Source organism: Globicephala melas, chromosome 11 (genome assembly GCF_963455315.2).
Source record: "Globicephala melas chromosome 11, mGloMel1.2, whole genome shotgun sequence".
Taxonomy (NCBI): domain Eukaryota; kingdom Metazoa; phylum Chordata; class Mammalia; order Artiodactyla; family Delphinidae; genus Globicephala; species Globicephala melas.
The window spans coordinates 83,070,644-83,086,020 of NC_083324.2; the positions used below are offsets into that span (position 1 = coordinate 83,070,644).

General features: G+C 39.3%; 1 long non-coding RNA gene across 1 annotated transcript in view; it reads left to right on the top strand.

Annotated features, from left to right (window-relative positions):
• The window catches only part of LOC115866085 (uncharacterized), a 41,917-nt gene extending 28,468 nt beyond the window's left edge, over positions 1–13,449 (top strand). The window contains exons 4-5 of the long non-coding RNA XR_009565910.1: positions 5,707–5,824; positions 13,122–13,449. This is a non-coding gene — a long non-coding RNA (uncharacterized lncRNA). The remainder of the gene's footprint in view (positions 1–5,706; positions 5,825–13,121) is intronic.
• Positions 13,450–15,377: the final 1,928 nt, after the last annotated feature.

The window sequence follows — 15,377 nt, forward strand, 5'->3', positions numbered from 1 at the left end:
TAGAGGCTTAGGGAAAAGATTTGATGGCAAATAAGGCAGAATATCATCTTTCTCAATTATAAAGTTGTGGGATGTCATCTATCCATGGTAAAGACCCATCTCCCCCATCTCCACACATAAAGTGGACAATTGCAACCCCCACTAACACAGTATACATGGTAACCCCAAATACACACAGTGCACCTTGATCTCAGGTCTTAGTGCTTCACAGGGTTAATCGATCTGTTTCGCTTGAAAGGACTGCATCTAATCCTTTAAGTATTAGGGAATGGATTGCTAATCCATAAACAAAAGAGAAAAGCAAGTCCCTGTGCTACCTGAATGATAGGTAAATCTTCCATTCAGGTGTTCATTGCTATTAAGGAGACAACACCTCTGCTGAGAATTAAGCCTAAACTGAGGTAAAGTGGACCTTGAGATTAGGAGAGAAAAAGAACCAGTACACAGTGCTGATGTCTCAGGTAAAGAACAAGGAAGGAGGCAAGCTGAGTCCTTTAGTAAGGTGTGTGTGTGTGTTTAAATAGAATAAGAAAACTGGATGTTTAAATCAACAAAATGCAGAAGATAAATTAGTGTGTAAGATGGGCATTAATAAGCATATATTTTACTATTGGAAAAAAAAGTTTTAAAAAAAGGAACTAGTTTAAAGCAAGATAGTTTCCTTTTTAGTTTTCTTTTATTTACCAAATATGGTAAAACTGTAGCAGCTACAGATTTAACAGAAGTAAAACAGATGATGTTATTAGGAAGTCACAAATGCACTGGTTTTAGACTTCGTTGGCTTTTAAAAATAAAACAGGGACTTCCCTGGTGGTGCAGTGGTTGAGAGTCCACCTGCCAATGCAGGGGACACAGGTTCGAGCCCTGGTCTGGGAGTATCCCGCATGCTGCGGAGCAACTGGGCCCGTGCACCACAACTACTGAGCCTACGCTCTAGAGCCCGCGAGCCACAACTGCTGGGCCCATGTGCCACGGCTACTGGGGCCTACACACCTGGAGCCCGTGCTCCGCAACAAGAGAAGACATGACAATGAGAAGCCCGCGCACCGCAACGAGGGGTAGACCCCGCTCGCCGCAACTAGGGGAAGCCCGAGCGCAGCAGCGAGGACCCAACACAGCCAAAAATAAAATTAATTAATTAAAAATAAAATAAAACAGTTGCCCTTTTTATTTTCCATTCCATATTACATATTAAATACTCTCAAATATCTAAAGGACCCCAATCAGAATTTTTTAATAAAAATAATCTTGACGTGACTTCTTTCTTATGAATTTACTAAAATACTTGAGAGGAGAAAGAATAGTTAAAAAGACATATCCTATGATTGTAATCTACTTTTAATCTAACTAGAGACTAAATTAATTACTAATTTTTATACCTGCTTTATTATAAAATGGTAGCCCAGTTGTAAACAACTTACTCTGATTTTATGTCAAAAGACTAGCACAAGTGAAAACAGAGTCTAGAGTTTAGTTAATAGTAGTGTATTATACCAATGTTGGTTTCTTATTTTGGCAGCTGCAATACAGTAACATAAAATGTTAACATTGGTGGAAACTGGCTGAGAGTAATATGGGAACTCCCTGTAAATAAAAGAGTAAAAAGAGTCTTTGTGACTCTTCTGTAAATATAAAATTATTCTAAAAGAAAAAGGTTATGATTTTCTAAAAAGCCTAGCTCATGATGATATTTATAACAATGGGTGTAAGGATATAAGGATAACGGCTTGCTCAATATTATCCAGATGATTACTGTAATCATGAAAATTATACATGAAAAGCTTGTTAATTAATATTTTGGACTTTTCTAAGTAAAATCTATGTTTAAAAATTCAGCTCAGACTATCAGTTCTAAACAAGTAACCAACCTATAAAGCACAATCAGACTACGAACAGTTCTCTAATTTGGGGGATATTAGAATACCCAGAAATAGTCTTCCTTGAGACCAAAATAAGTTGGATGAGACCATCTGAACAAAAGAAAGTTATTGTCTGCCAGTTTCTCCTGCATTTCTGGTTAATTTGGAAGGAAAAATAAACAACTGCAAGGAATCAGATGTCCATATATATCTTCTTTTTCCATTTTTTTCTGATATTCAGATATTTCTGAAATCAGGGCAGTTGGTAAGATCTAAAAACCCAGGAGACAGAGCTCTTTTAATAAGTAATTTTGTAGAGCTCATTAAAGATATCACATGCCTTCTTATTAAATTAACTAACTAACCCAAAGAACCTGTGTCCAGTCCCGCCACAGTTCTTGGCATTTAGTCTTAGAGACCAGGCAGCTGGCAGACGGTAGCCCATGGGCCACATCTGGCCTGTTGTTCTTATTTTTAAAGCCCATGAATTAAGACTGGTTTTTACACTTTTATTTTTTTATTTTATTTGCGGTACGCGGGCCTCTCACCAATATGGCCTCTCCCGCCCTAGAGCACAGGCTCCGGACGCGCAGGCTCAGCGGCCATGACTCACGGGCCCAGCCGCTCCGCGGCATGTGGGATCTTCTCGGACCGGGGCACGAACCCGTGTCCCCTGCATCGGCAGGTGGACTCTCAACCACTGCGCCACCAGGGAAGCCCTGGTTTTTACACTTTTAAATAATTGAAGGAAAAAAGACCAAAAGGAGAATATTTCATGACACATGAAATGAAATACAACTTTTAGCATCTGTAAATAAAGTTTTATTAGAACACACCAGTACCTCTATGGCTGCTTTTCTGTTACAAAGGCAGAGCTGAATAGTTGTGACAGAGATGATAAAATCTAGCATATATACTGGCCCTTTAGAAAAAAAGTTTGTCAATTCTGTTATAGATAACTTCCCCCATACACACACACCTCCCTCTTGGTTTTCAGAGCAGTGTTCTCATTTGACTTTCCAGCTAACTGCCACTCTGGAATGTAAGCAGCCATACGACAGGCTTGGTCTGGTGAGGACAGGACAAGGAGTGTGGTTAGCTAGGAGGGGCCTGGCAGACACTAATACAAAGGTAAGATGTCAAGTACTGGAAGAGCTAATATATGGCTGAAGAGGCTGGGCAGGTCCTGGTGATCTGATAGAAAGGTCCCATTTTAGGAAGTCAGCCGAGGAATGAGGAGACAGGAATAGGAGACATGATATGAGTGGTCTAGGAAGAGCCTAGAAGGTCAGAGTTTGCAAGAGCTGCATGAACAAGCAGGGTGAAACCAAACACACATTCTAATCTTGAGACAAAGGTCACTGCCCCATTTTACCCTGCTATCTGGGGTTGGATGGCATTAGGTCCAAAACTACTAATGACATTCAGAAGAAAATCAAGGACGTGAGGGGAACCCTACCTTCTCATAGATTCAACTCCTGTGATGGGTGCTGAAGAAAAACCGCTTATCTCTCGACCACTAGACTTTCCTTGATACTGGTCTTCCTCCACTTACAATGGTGTTACGTCCTGATGAACCCATCGTAAGCTGAACATATCGTAAGTCAAAACTGCATTTAATACACCCAACTTACGGAACCTCATAGCTTAGCCTGGCCCACCTTAAACGTGCTCAGACACTTACATTAGCCTACAGTTGGGCAAAATCATCTAACACAAAGCCTAGTTCATAATAAAGTGTTGGATATCTCATGTTATTTATTGAATACTGTACTGAAAGTGAAAAACAGAATTGTTTACCCTCGTGCTTGAGTGGCTGACTGGGAGCGGTGGCTCGCCGGCCGCTGCCCAGCATCACAAGAAAGTATCATACTGTTTATCACTTGCCCAGGAAAAGATCAAAATTCACAATTTGAAAGACGGCTTCCACTGAATGCATATCACTTTCACACCATTGTGAAGTTGAAAAATAAGTCAAACCATCATAAGTCAAACCATCGTAAGTTGGAGATGATCTGTATACAGTTCCACAAAGTATTGATTACAAGATATCTTTACTTTTATATCTTTACCTTGGGGCAGAAGCTTGTCCTTCTTTCATGACTAGGCCATATATCTAGTTCCATTATCAAAGTGAAAAGCTATCTTACCCATCTCCCAAGCAAGCTAATCTCCCTCATATGTCACTAGAAGTCCCCAGTGCCTACATTCATCCCAGTTCCCATCAGACTATACAGGAAGTATATACTGTAATGAACAATAGTTGGGCGATGAAAAGTGACAAAAAGAGGGAAGTCATTAAGTTGTGCTGATTCAATCATTTAATAGCCAGGAATAAAAATAGATAATTTTTTTGATTTGATAAATCAAGTGTAGTGGAATAAGTATGTTTTAAAATGTAAAGATAAATACTAAAAAGAGCAGAAAGAAGGAAGAAGTGGTAATAATTTCATCAGTGCTGATAGTATGGGGTCAATTGGTCCTGTCTAAGGAGTAGAGGATTAAATGTAGTACATAAATTTACATTTATAAAGAACCATTACGTTAGGAGTTTGGGATTAACATATATACACTACTATATATAAAGTAGTTAACCAACAAGGACCTACTGTATAGAACAGGGAACTATACTCAATATTTTCTAATAACCTATAAGGAAAAAGAATCTGAAAAAAATATATATATATATGTATGTATCTATATATATATATGTCTGAATCACTTTGCTGTGCACCTGAAACTAATACAACATTGTAAATCAGCTATACTTCAATAAAAAAATAATTTTTTAAAAACAAAGGTAACTGCTGGGGTAAAAATGCAAATATGTATTTCCTTATAACCCACACCCATACCCACAGAAGAAAATACAGTCTAATATTGAAAGATTTAAACAGTAACAAAACAAAACACCACAAACAAACAAAAAACAACCAATCCAGAAAACGTTCTACAAAATGTGATGCAGAGTGAAGACCAAACGTATATGTATATGAGCTTCATTAACTCTGACAGGCACTGTTGCCTACCCAACAGCCATTGCCCTGCCTTTTGCCTGTTTTTTTGCACCCTACTTTTGTTTGGAGCATGTACCCAGCCCTATGGGATGAGTCACTGTTGGCTAAGCTGGGCATGGGTATTCTGTGTCCTTTTGTCAGCATCCCTTACATCTAAGAGTAGCCAGGAGTTGACTGAAGGAAAATGTACAACCTAAAAGTTTCAAGTTATGTTTTAATCGGGGACCTTACTGAAGACTGTATAGCCCAGGAGACAGCCTCTCAGATAGCTCTGAGGAACTGTTCCAAAGAGGGAAGGGAGGAGCCAGGGTATACAGGACTTTTTGTTGGGAAACAAAAACACCCCCTCGCCCAGAAAAAAAAAAACCCATGTCGTCAAACATCAAAAGATTACTGCTAATCACAAAAAAAATCTCAAGTTAATGATTTTAGTGCCTGTCTGTGTATGGGAAGGTGTAAGAGTCTGGACTCATTGAAATTATTCCTTAGATGTGTATCTTAACTATCTAGGGCCAGTATCCTGTTTTTCTCCATCCTGAATTCTCCTCAGGGTGCACCACTGGGGTGACTGCAGTGGCTGATGGCTTGATTACAGGCAACATTCGTTGTTTACTGGAATGGCAGGCAATTTCTTTCTTTTTTTTTTTTTTTATACACTGGTATATGACCCATTTTTATGGCCAATGAGACTTGAGGGGACATCTACTGCAGGGCACCGGAAAATATAGTTTTTTTCCCCTGATAAGAGTAGCCCCAGGATACTTTAGATATAGAACCTTTTACCCTGACTACCCTTTGTTTTCTGCCTTTGAATGTGCCTGTGATGTTAGGAGCTGTGGGAGCCATCTTGTGTTCAGGAATCAACAAGGATAAGGGCTGGCAGAGCAGAGGGCAGGAGCCTGAGATCTGATGACTTTGCTGAATGAAGGCCAGCTACCGAGTTGCAGAGTGAGTCATATCTTTCCTTGCAACTTTCATTTCTGTCTTCAGGCCTATAGTACAAGGAGGTCATGATTAATCTTGCTTAGCAAAATATTCCCCTCCAAAGCTTTTAACCATTTGCCTTTGCAGACGTTTAGGTATTTCACTTGCAGCAGAGAAGAGTTGACTTTGTACTAAAAATCTTCCTAGCAGAGACTCTTCCCAGCTTCAGATTACATAAGTGACCTTTAGCTTGTGGCATAGAATTCCAGATCACTGGAAATGGCAATGCAATAACGGAAAATGATTCAGAAGGAGCTTCTTGAGGTCACACACTTGGGTTACATAAACTGCTTCAAACAGCCTTTAATTCTTTATTCTTATACATGCTTAAGCTCCTATTAGTTATTGGGTATTACTACTGCTTGGTATCTTTTACTGATTTCAACAATGACCTCTTTTTAGCTAAATCCATTATTCTTCTCCGGTTCTTCATTTTCTTGATGTCTCTATTGCATTTTTAGAAAACAATTACTCCTACCCTCAAATGCTCTCTTCCTTGACTTCCGTCCTATTTGCTAGCAGTTTCTTCTCTTCTTATTGCCTTTGATTCCTCACGCCACCCCTTCACGGGATATTCCCTTTCCCCAGTCCTTTGCTCCCTACTTCTTTATTCTTTCACTCAAGGCCACATCATCTTCCCTACAGCCATTACCTCTGTGCTAACAAAGGCCTGTGCTACTTTCTCACTTAAATTGTAGCCCCCCCACTGCTTCTGGCTATTTCCTCTTGGATATTGCACTGGTACTGCAATTTGAACGTATCTCCCTTCTCAGACTGGCTCCTTTTTCCATTTTCCTGCCTGTGGTCATGGCACGGTCATTTTCTTAGTCGCTGCTGTTGTTTGGTAGAAACGGAAGAAATTTAAGTTGGCTCAAACAGCAGAAATTTATTTTCTTACAGCTCTGGAGGCTAGGAGTCCACAATTAAGGCGTTGACAAGTTTAGGCCTCTCTCCTTGGCTTGTGGATGGCTGCCTTCTTGCTGTGTCTTCATATGGTCTTTTCTGTATCCACACACATCCCTCGTGTCTCTCCCTCTCTTTTTTTTGTCTCTCCCTCTTTTTGTAAGGACACCAGTCATATTGGATTAGCGCTCACCCTAATGACCTCGTTTAACCTTAATTACGTCTTTAGAGGATTTATCTCCTGATGCAGTCACACTCTGAGGTGTGCTGGGAATTCGGTGGGGAGGGGCATAATTTCATCCATTATAGTCACCCAGGCCATAAAACTTTGTTCTCCTCTTTACTTATCTCCATTATCTTCTATCCAGACATTTAGTCTTCTAGACTTTTCCTATTGTGTCTAAATCTGTTTCTTTACCACCATTCCCAGTGCCATTCTCAGACCTTAATCGATTCTAAATTTCCTTGCCTAGTCTTTATAAGGCCCTCTATAATGACTCACCTAATCTTTTCTTTTGGTATTTTTGTCAAAGCCATTCATGTTTGTAAGAAATACAAATGCTAATCATCAAAAGGAACAGTCCTCTGCCCTAATCCCAGGCCCATCGCCCAGATGTAGCCTCCATGTAGAGCCGAATACTGTGCCAGGAGCACATTTTTTCCTTAAGATCCACTGTTCTTAGAGACTAGAAGCAAGATAGTTTGTGACACATATGAGTTCCAAAAACTAGAATAGATTTTTACTGAATAGTGGTATAACTGATGGTATATGTTTCTTAAAGGTCCAAATGTAATTTTAAAAATGGAAAAGGAAAAAAAAGACCCACTGTTAACAATCCCTGGGCCATCCAAAATAAACTGCTCTTAACAACCATACAAATACATCCTCTTTTCTGTCACTCCACCAGTTGCTCAAAAATCTTGCCACATTTAGTTCATTTCATATTTGGACATTTTCTAATTATCTTTAGAGCTTCTAATTATTATTTTTTTCCTTATTGAAAGGTATGTTAGTTTCCTAGGGCTGCCATAACAAATTACCACAAACTAGATGGCTTAAAACAATATACATTTATTCTCTCATAGTTCTGGAAGCCTGAAGTCAAGGTGTTGGGAAGGGGATGCTCTCTCGGGGCTCTAGGGAAGAAGCCTTTCTTGCTTCTTTCTAGCTTCTGTGGAACCAGCAATCTTTGACATTCCTTGACTTGTAGTTTCATTATTCAGTTTCTGCCTCCGTCTTCACATGGCCTTCTTCCTTGTGATTCTGTGTATGTCTCCTCTTCTTGTAAGGACACCAGTCATTGGATTTAGGGACCGCCCTAAATCCAGGATGTTTTCATCTTGAGATCCTTAACTAATTACATCTGCAAAATCCCTATGTCCAAATAAGGTCACTTTTTTTTTTTTAAGGGTGTTGTTTTTCACTTTGTTTCACGAAAAGAAATATTTACCAGGTTACCAAGAAAATGCATAAGGCAACAATAAGTACCAGAAAAAAAAAGACAGAATGTGCATTTGAGTTCAGCTAAATCATAGTATCTAGCATGTTGACTGGTACAACTTCCAGATTTGCAATGTATTCTTGATTGAGGATCCAGATTCCAGTCTTCTTTTTCTCCATTAACTCTCATTTTTTAGGGTTAGATCTGTATTCCCTTAAAGGTTTTCTTCTCTTTCCACAAAGAGACAAAAATTCAGGTCAAAAACTGTAGTCACATCCCGGGCTTGAGAAAATAATTGGTAGTTAAATAATGAAAGCGGTTATTCCTCCCCTACACATTCCCAAAAGAGAACATGAAGGCTGGATAATTATAATTGGCTTTTTGACCATCAACCCCCAACAGGATTTTTCCATCCTACCATTGAAGTGTTGGGTTCTCAACACTGTCCAAGAATCTGGAGTGAATGTTCTTGTCTTCTGCTGAACTTAAAGCTTCTGTTTGGAGTAACATAAACCAAGACAAGTTTCCCTTTCATGCAACAGCCCTTCATGTGTTTGAAGATGGCTACTCTGCTGCCGCTGAGCCATCCTCCCATCAACGAAGAAATGCCCCAGTTCTTTCAATCATTCTTCAAATAACTTGACTTCTAGTACTCTACCCAGCTTATCTGTGCCTTCTAGACAGTGCAATTCTTCAGTATGCCTGAGTGTGTACCTAAAACTAAACACAATACCCCCAAGGTGACATCCTATCCTGCCCAGAGAGATGTGGTTACTTCCCATCAGCCATGCAGTGTTTCCTTTAATGCAAACTAAGTTTGGGGACTATTTTAAAGTATCTGCGTCCACTGTTGTACCAAGCGTGTGATGAACTAAAGTCTTTATCTTTTATTTTAAGACTTAATACCATTCTGAGTCTTTAATTGCACTTATGCAGTTGATTTTTAAAAAAACCTAAATATGAGATTTTACATTTATTCCTATTAAATATATCTTGAAGCTTCCAGCCCACAGAGGCCATATTGATACTCTCATGAGCTCTGAGGGCCAGAAGGTCACATTTTGAGGTTCCATGTGGACATGAAGTTTCAGGGGACACTATTCAACCCACTATAAGGGAAAAATATGACTTGCTCAGTATATCATTAATGTTTTTCCCACCCTAACTACTTTGAAGAAAGAGGGAATTATGGTCCAAAATGAACCCAGGAGCTCAAACAATGTCATCACTGCCTTGTTTCTCTCCAACACTATGGCTTTGTTTTCCTCTATGTTGGCTTCATTCCCAAGCAAGCTTACCTCATGTGCCAGCAAAGATAGGTTCTAGCATCTCTCTAGGCTCATCCTCTTCATAGATTATGATCCAAGAAAAAATACAAATGACTTTGCCGATAGTTCCAGCAAAATACCTAAGGAAGTCTCAGATAGACCTTGTTTGGCTCATCTCTGAACCAATCACTGTGGTCAGGGGAATGAACAAATCTTGCTCAGCCTAACCTGGGTCACATGCCCACCCTAGTATGAGAGGTGAAATGACCGTACCTAAACCACAGGGAATAAGAATGGGGAAGGATGCTGCCTTAAGAGATCCTTGGTAGATGAAAATCACATTATTCCTTGCAAAGCTGAAAATAGCTTTATCAATAGCTTGATTGATAGTTTAACTGTACATAAAATTCTAGGTTTATGATAATTTTCTTCCAAAATGTCTAAAGGAATATTTCATTGTTTTCTTTTTCCCCAGAATTTATTATGAAAAAGTTCAAAAGTACAGAAAAATTGAAAGCATTTTATGTGAACACCCATATGTCTATCACCTAGATTCTATGATTGTTACATTTACATTATCAAATATCTATCCATTATCATCCTTCTATTCATCTATTGATCCATCTTATTTCTTAGGCATTTCAAGATCAGTTTCCGACATTACTACACTTTACTCCCAAACACTTTGGCATGCATATCATTACCTAGAGTTCAATATTTGTTTATAACTTTTTAATTTGAGTTAAAATTTGTATACAACAAAAGGCAAAAATGTTACGGGTACCATTCAATGAGTTTTGACACTGCAACCCAAATCCATATCAAGATACAGAACGTGATGTTCCTTCATGTCCCTTTCCAGTAAACCCCTGTACCTGCCCCTCGCAGAGACAACCGTTATTCTGGGTTTTTTTTCAATCATAGGTTAATTATGCCTGTTTTAGGACTTCATGTAGATGGATTCATACAGTGTTCATTCTTTGTAAGAATTATTTTATTCTACCTAATGTTTTTATTTATTTATTTTTACATAATGTTTTTGATGTTCATCTACATCATAGTCTGTATCTATTCCACTGTATAAATGAATATACCACAGTTTATCCATTCCCCTATCGATAGACACATGGGGGCTGTTTCCAATTTTCAGCTATTATAAATAAAGCTGTTATACACATTCTTGTACACATGTTTTTGTGGGCATAGTTTTCAACTTTCTTGGACAGACACTTAGGAGTGGGATTGTTGAGTCATAGAATAGCTGTAGGTTTCATTTTATAAGGACCTGCCAGATCTTTATGCAAAGGAGTCGTACCGTTTTATAGTCTTCCAACAATATATGAGAGTTCTAGTTGCTCCACAATCCTTGCCAGCATTTGTTGTTGTCAGTCTTTTCAATTTCAGCCATATTGACGAATATGTTGTGATGTTTCATTTTGATTTTAGTATTCATTTTCTAATGTCTAATGATTTTGAGCACTTTTTCATGTGCAATTCATGTATTTTCTTTTAGATAGTGTCTAAGCAAATCTTTGAACTTGCATATTTACTAAGCCCGTGTGCCACAACTACTGAGCCTGTGTGCCACAACTACTCCCATATGAATATCCAGTAGTTTTAGCAATGTTTAAAAAAAGATTCTGTTGTTTTTCTGACGTCTGATAATTGCATATAGCCTGTTGCCAGTCTGATTTTTTTTTTCCTTTGAAGTTGACCTATTTTCTCTCATCTCTGAGTGCTTTCTGGATCTTCTCTTTTCCTTAGTACATCTAATATTATCTTGCTTATCTTTCAGTATACCCTTTGAATCTGAAGATTCCTGGCTATCTTAGCTTTGGCATATTTTCTTCAATGATTTCTGTAACATCTTCTATTGTTGCACTTTCTTTGAGCTTTCTTTCTGGAATTCCTATTGGTTAGATCTTGGACCTGGATTGGACCTCTAGGTCTTTTATATTTTTGCTTTATTTTTGGTCTTTTTCTGTTTTCTAATGTCATATTACCACCTTTCTAGAAAAAATTTCAGTTTGGCAAGCATATTTTTAATTTCCAAGTGGCTGTCCTTGACTTTCTTGTTTTCCAAGTGTCTCTTATTATAGCACCCTGTTTTTGTTTTTTGTTTTTTTGTGGTACGCGGGCCTCTCACTGTTGTGGCCTCTCCCGTTGCGGAGCACAGGCTCCAGATGCGCAGGCTCAGCGGTAATGGCTCATGGTCCCAGCCGCTCCACGGCATGTAGGATCTTCCTGGACCGGGGCACGAACCCGTGTCCCCTGCATCAGCAGCCGGACTCTCAACCACTGCGCCACCAGGGAAGCCCCCAGCACCCTGTTTTTTACATTAGATGTTCACTGTCTTATAGAATACCTCTGAGAATATTAATTAGAGGTTTGAAAAACTCTTTTTCTGTTACCCAAGTTGGTTCTTGTGAGGTCAGCTTTTATTTTTGCTTCTTCTGTTTTTTGGGTTTTTTTTTTTTCTTTTCTGTTTTATGTAGCTGATTTCCCTTGTGTGTCCAGTGATGTGCGGGTGCTTTTTTTAACATTTGAAAAAGAGGAAATAGGCTGATTTTTTTCTTCAACTGTTACATACCAGGCTGTTTTCTGCTAGTTAATTTCCTGGAAAAACAGAAGAGATTTGACAGAAAATTCTGTGTTCATGAGCAGAGCTTGCTAAACAGGGAGGCTTCTAGTTACAAGGAAAGGCTAGGGAGCCAGAGAGAGGAGGGTTTACCTGGACGGCTACCACTCACCTTAGCATTAGTTCATCAGTATTTAATTAAAGTTATTGTCTGCTTATTGTCCTGTTCCCGTTACTCTTAGCTTTTATGGCTTTATTCATTTAAAAAATTCTTTACTGCTCTTTAAAATTGTGTATTGTAAGGGAGGGGAGACAAAAGTTTTTGCTTAGACTGCTGTTTTGAACCTAATCTTCTATCTTTTAAAAATTATTTCCTGCTCTTTCTAAATGGGCATCTTCCACTATATTTAGGTTGTTATGTTTACTGTCTCATGGATATACCAGACTAGTAGCTACCTTCTTGCCTTCAGTTATTGTGTTTCTTTTCCAGATATTTCCTTCTTCTCTTCGCCCTCTTCTTCCACCTAAGCCTAATGAAATTTTTTCCCAACTTTTGAAGCTAACTTGAGCACACTTCCTCCATGAATCCCATCTGTTTAATCCAGCTTTCATTGACATCCCTTTCATCTTACTACTATCCAACTCAGTACCTGTCATTCACAATTCAGCTCTTTTTTAAAAAAATATTTATTTGGCCGCGCCAGGTCTTAGTTGCAGCACACAGGATCTTCACTGTGGCATGTGGGATCTAGTTCCCTGGCCAGGGATCGAACCCAGGCCCCCTGCATTGGGAGCATGGAGTCTTAACCACTGGATCACCAGGGAAGTCCCCACAATTCAGCTCTTAATTATACAGGCTAGTATTGCTCATACTTGTTTCAGATATTTATTATTATGTTGGTAACTATTAAAAACTCTTTGGGAACAGGTTTTTTTTCTGTCCTTCAAAACACGTAGCATAGTATGCATGTGTAGTAGATATTCAGTAAGTATTTGTAATAACTTCCCTACTATTTGCAAGAAAGGAGGCAGATGACAGCTTTTTTTTTTTCCTTTCTTTCTGGAAACAGTAGGAGACCTGTCTTTGAATTGGAAGCTGAAGTGGGGACACTCCATTCCGGGCAGAAGAAATGCTTATTCTTCTCCACTAAGGAAAAAAACAAGTTACATAGCATAAATGTTTTCTGAAAGCAATGGAGATAGAATGATCCACCAGAGTTGAATCAACAGAGGCAAGAGTGGTTTGGAAAAAAACCAAAGTAACAAAATGTGATTTAAAAATACATTTTACAGGGCTTCCCTGATGGCGCAGTGGTTGAGAGTCCGCCTGCTGATGCAGGGGACACGGGTTCGTGCCCTGGTCCGGGAGGATCCCGCATACCGCGGAGCTGCTGGGCCCGTGAGCCGTGGCCGCTGAGCCTGCGCGTCCGGAGCCTGTGCTCCGCAATGGGAGAGGCCACAACAGTGAGAGGCCCGCGTACCAAAAAAAAAAAAAAAAAAAAAAAACACAACATTTTACAGTCTAGAATTCCACAACATTTCTAACAGTGGGTTCTCACAACATTGCTAACAGTGTCATTTTCAGTTAAAAAGGAAAGAGGTCTAGTGGTGGAACAAGAGCAAGAGGATTAGTTATAAGTGCTGTTCACCAAATATATCAGCTCCATCAACCTTCTGGGCACATGGTAGGTTTGTACTGCCTTGATCCCATGAAGTTAGGGGTAGCCATGCAACTTGTTTTGGCCAAAGAAATGAGAGTGGGAGTGATGTCACTTCCAGGTGAAAGCTTTAAAAGCCAGTGAGGGATTTGCCATATTCCTGTTTTCTGCTTCAGTGGTCATGGAAGCATGTGATGCTCCGTAATTCTGAATTCTTAGAAGTCCATAATGAACAGTCTCTCTGAAGACCTGTGATGGAAACATAGTGTGACAGATAAACCTTTGTTGTTCAAAGCCATCAAGTATAAATTATTGCTGTCCGGGGTCAAGCAAACTACAGCCTGCGGGCCAGCTGTTCTGGTAAAATTTTATTGGGACACAGCGATGCACATTTGTTTATGTATTGTCTATGGCTGCTCTCATGTTACAACTGAGTTGAATAGTTGCAACAGAGACTGTGTGGCCTTCAAGTCAAAAATATTTACTACTACTCTTTAAGAAAAAGTTTGCTGACCTCTGACCTAGTCTGTCTTGCCTATGATAGAACTAGAGGTCTTTGATAAGTGCCCTTATGCGGCCATTATCTGTTTTGTGCACAACACAAATGATGTTTATAATAGCCAGCCTCCAAGATAGCCCGGATGATCCCCATCTCTTGGTGTTCACACCCTTGTGCATTTCCTTCTCACACTGAATAAGGGCTGACTTGTATGACCAATGTGGAAGTGATGCAGTGTAGCTTCCAAGCCTATGTCATGAAAGACACTGTCACCTCCATCTCCCCCTCTCTGAGATCACTCTGGAGGAGGCCAGCTACCACCATGTTCTGAGGACACTCAAGAAGCCCTATGGAGAAGCCCATGTGGTAAGAAACTGCGGCCTCCTGCCAAGTCATGTGAGTCAAGCCTTCAGATGACTGCAGCCTTGGCCAACATCTTGACTGCAACCTCATGAGTGACTCTGAGCCCAGATCACCCAGTTAAGCTACTCCTGAATCCTGATCCATGGAAATTATGAGATAGTAAATGTGTTGTTTTAAACCACTAAGTTTTGGCATAATTGGTTATGAAGAAATAATTAATGCAAGGTTCAAATGAAAAAGTGTATTGGTACTCTATATGCTTATATATATATTTGTACATAGAACTTTATATACACACATTATTTTATTTTATTACTAGACAAAGAATTTATGTACTTTAATAATTAGAGTATACTTGTGTGAATATAGATAGGTGGAGTCATCCTGTGAAGGAAATTATTATACATATATGTTATCTTCCCCATTTGCTTTTCAACACCTTAATCTTTGTGGAATAAAGGGTGAAATGTGTTCTGGGAAAGAAGGGAAAAAAATTCCCCAAATATTTAAATTTTCCTTGATATGTTAACTGCTCAATTTGCTTTAAGTTCTTTGTAAAAGAATTGGGTAGAATGAATGGAGCAAACTTTTTTTTTTTATTGGAGTAAAATTGCTTTACAATGTTGTGTTAGTTTCTGCTGTACAATGAAGTGAATCAGCTATATGTATACCTATATCCCCTCCCTCTTGGACCTCCCTCCCACCCCACCCCTTCATCCCACCCATCTAAGTCGTCACACAGCACCAGGCTGAGCTCCCTGTGCTATACAGCAGGTTCCCACTAGCTATCTATTTTACACATGGTA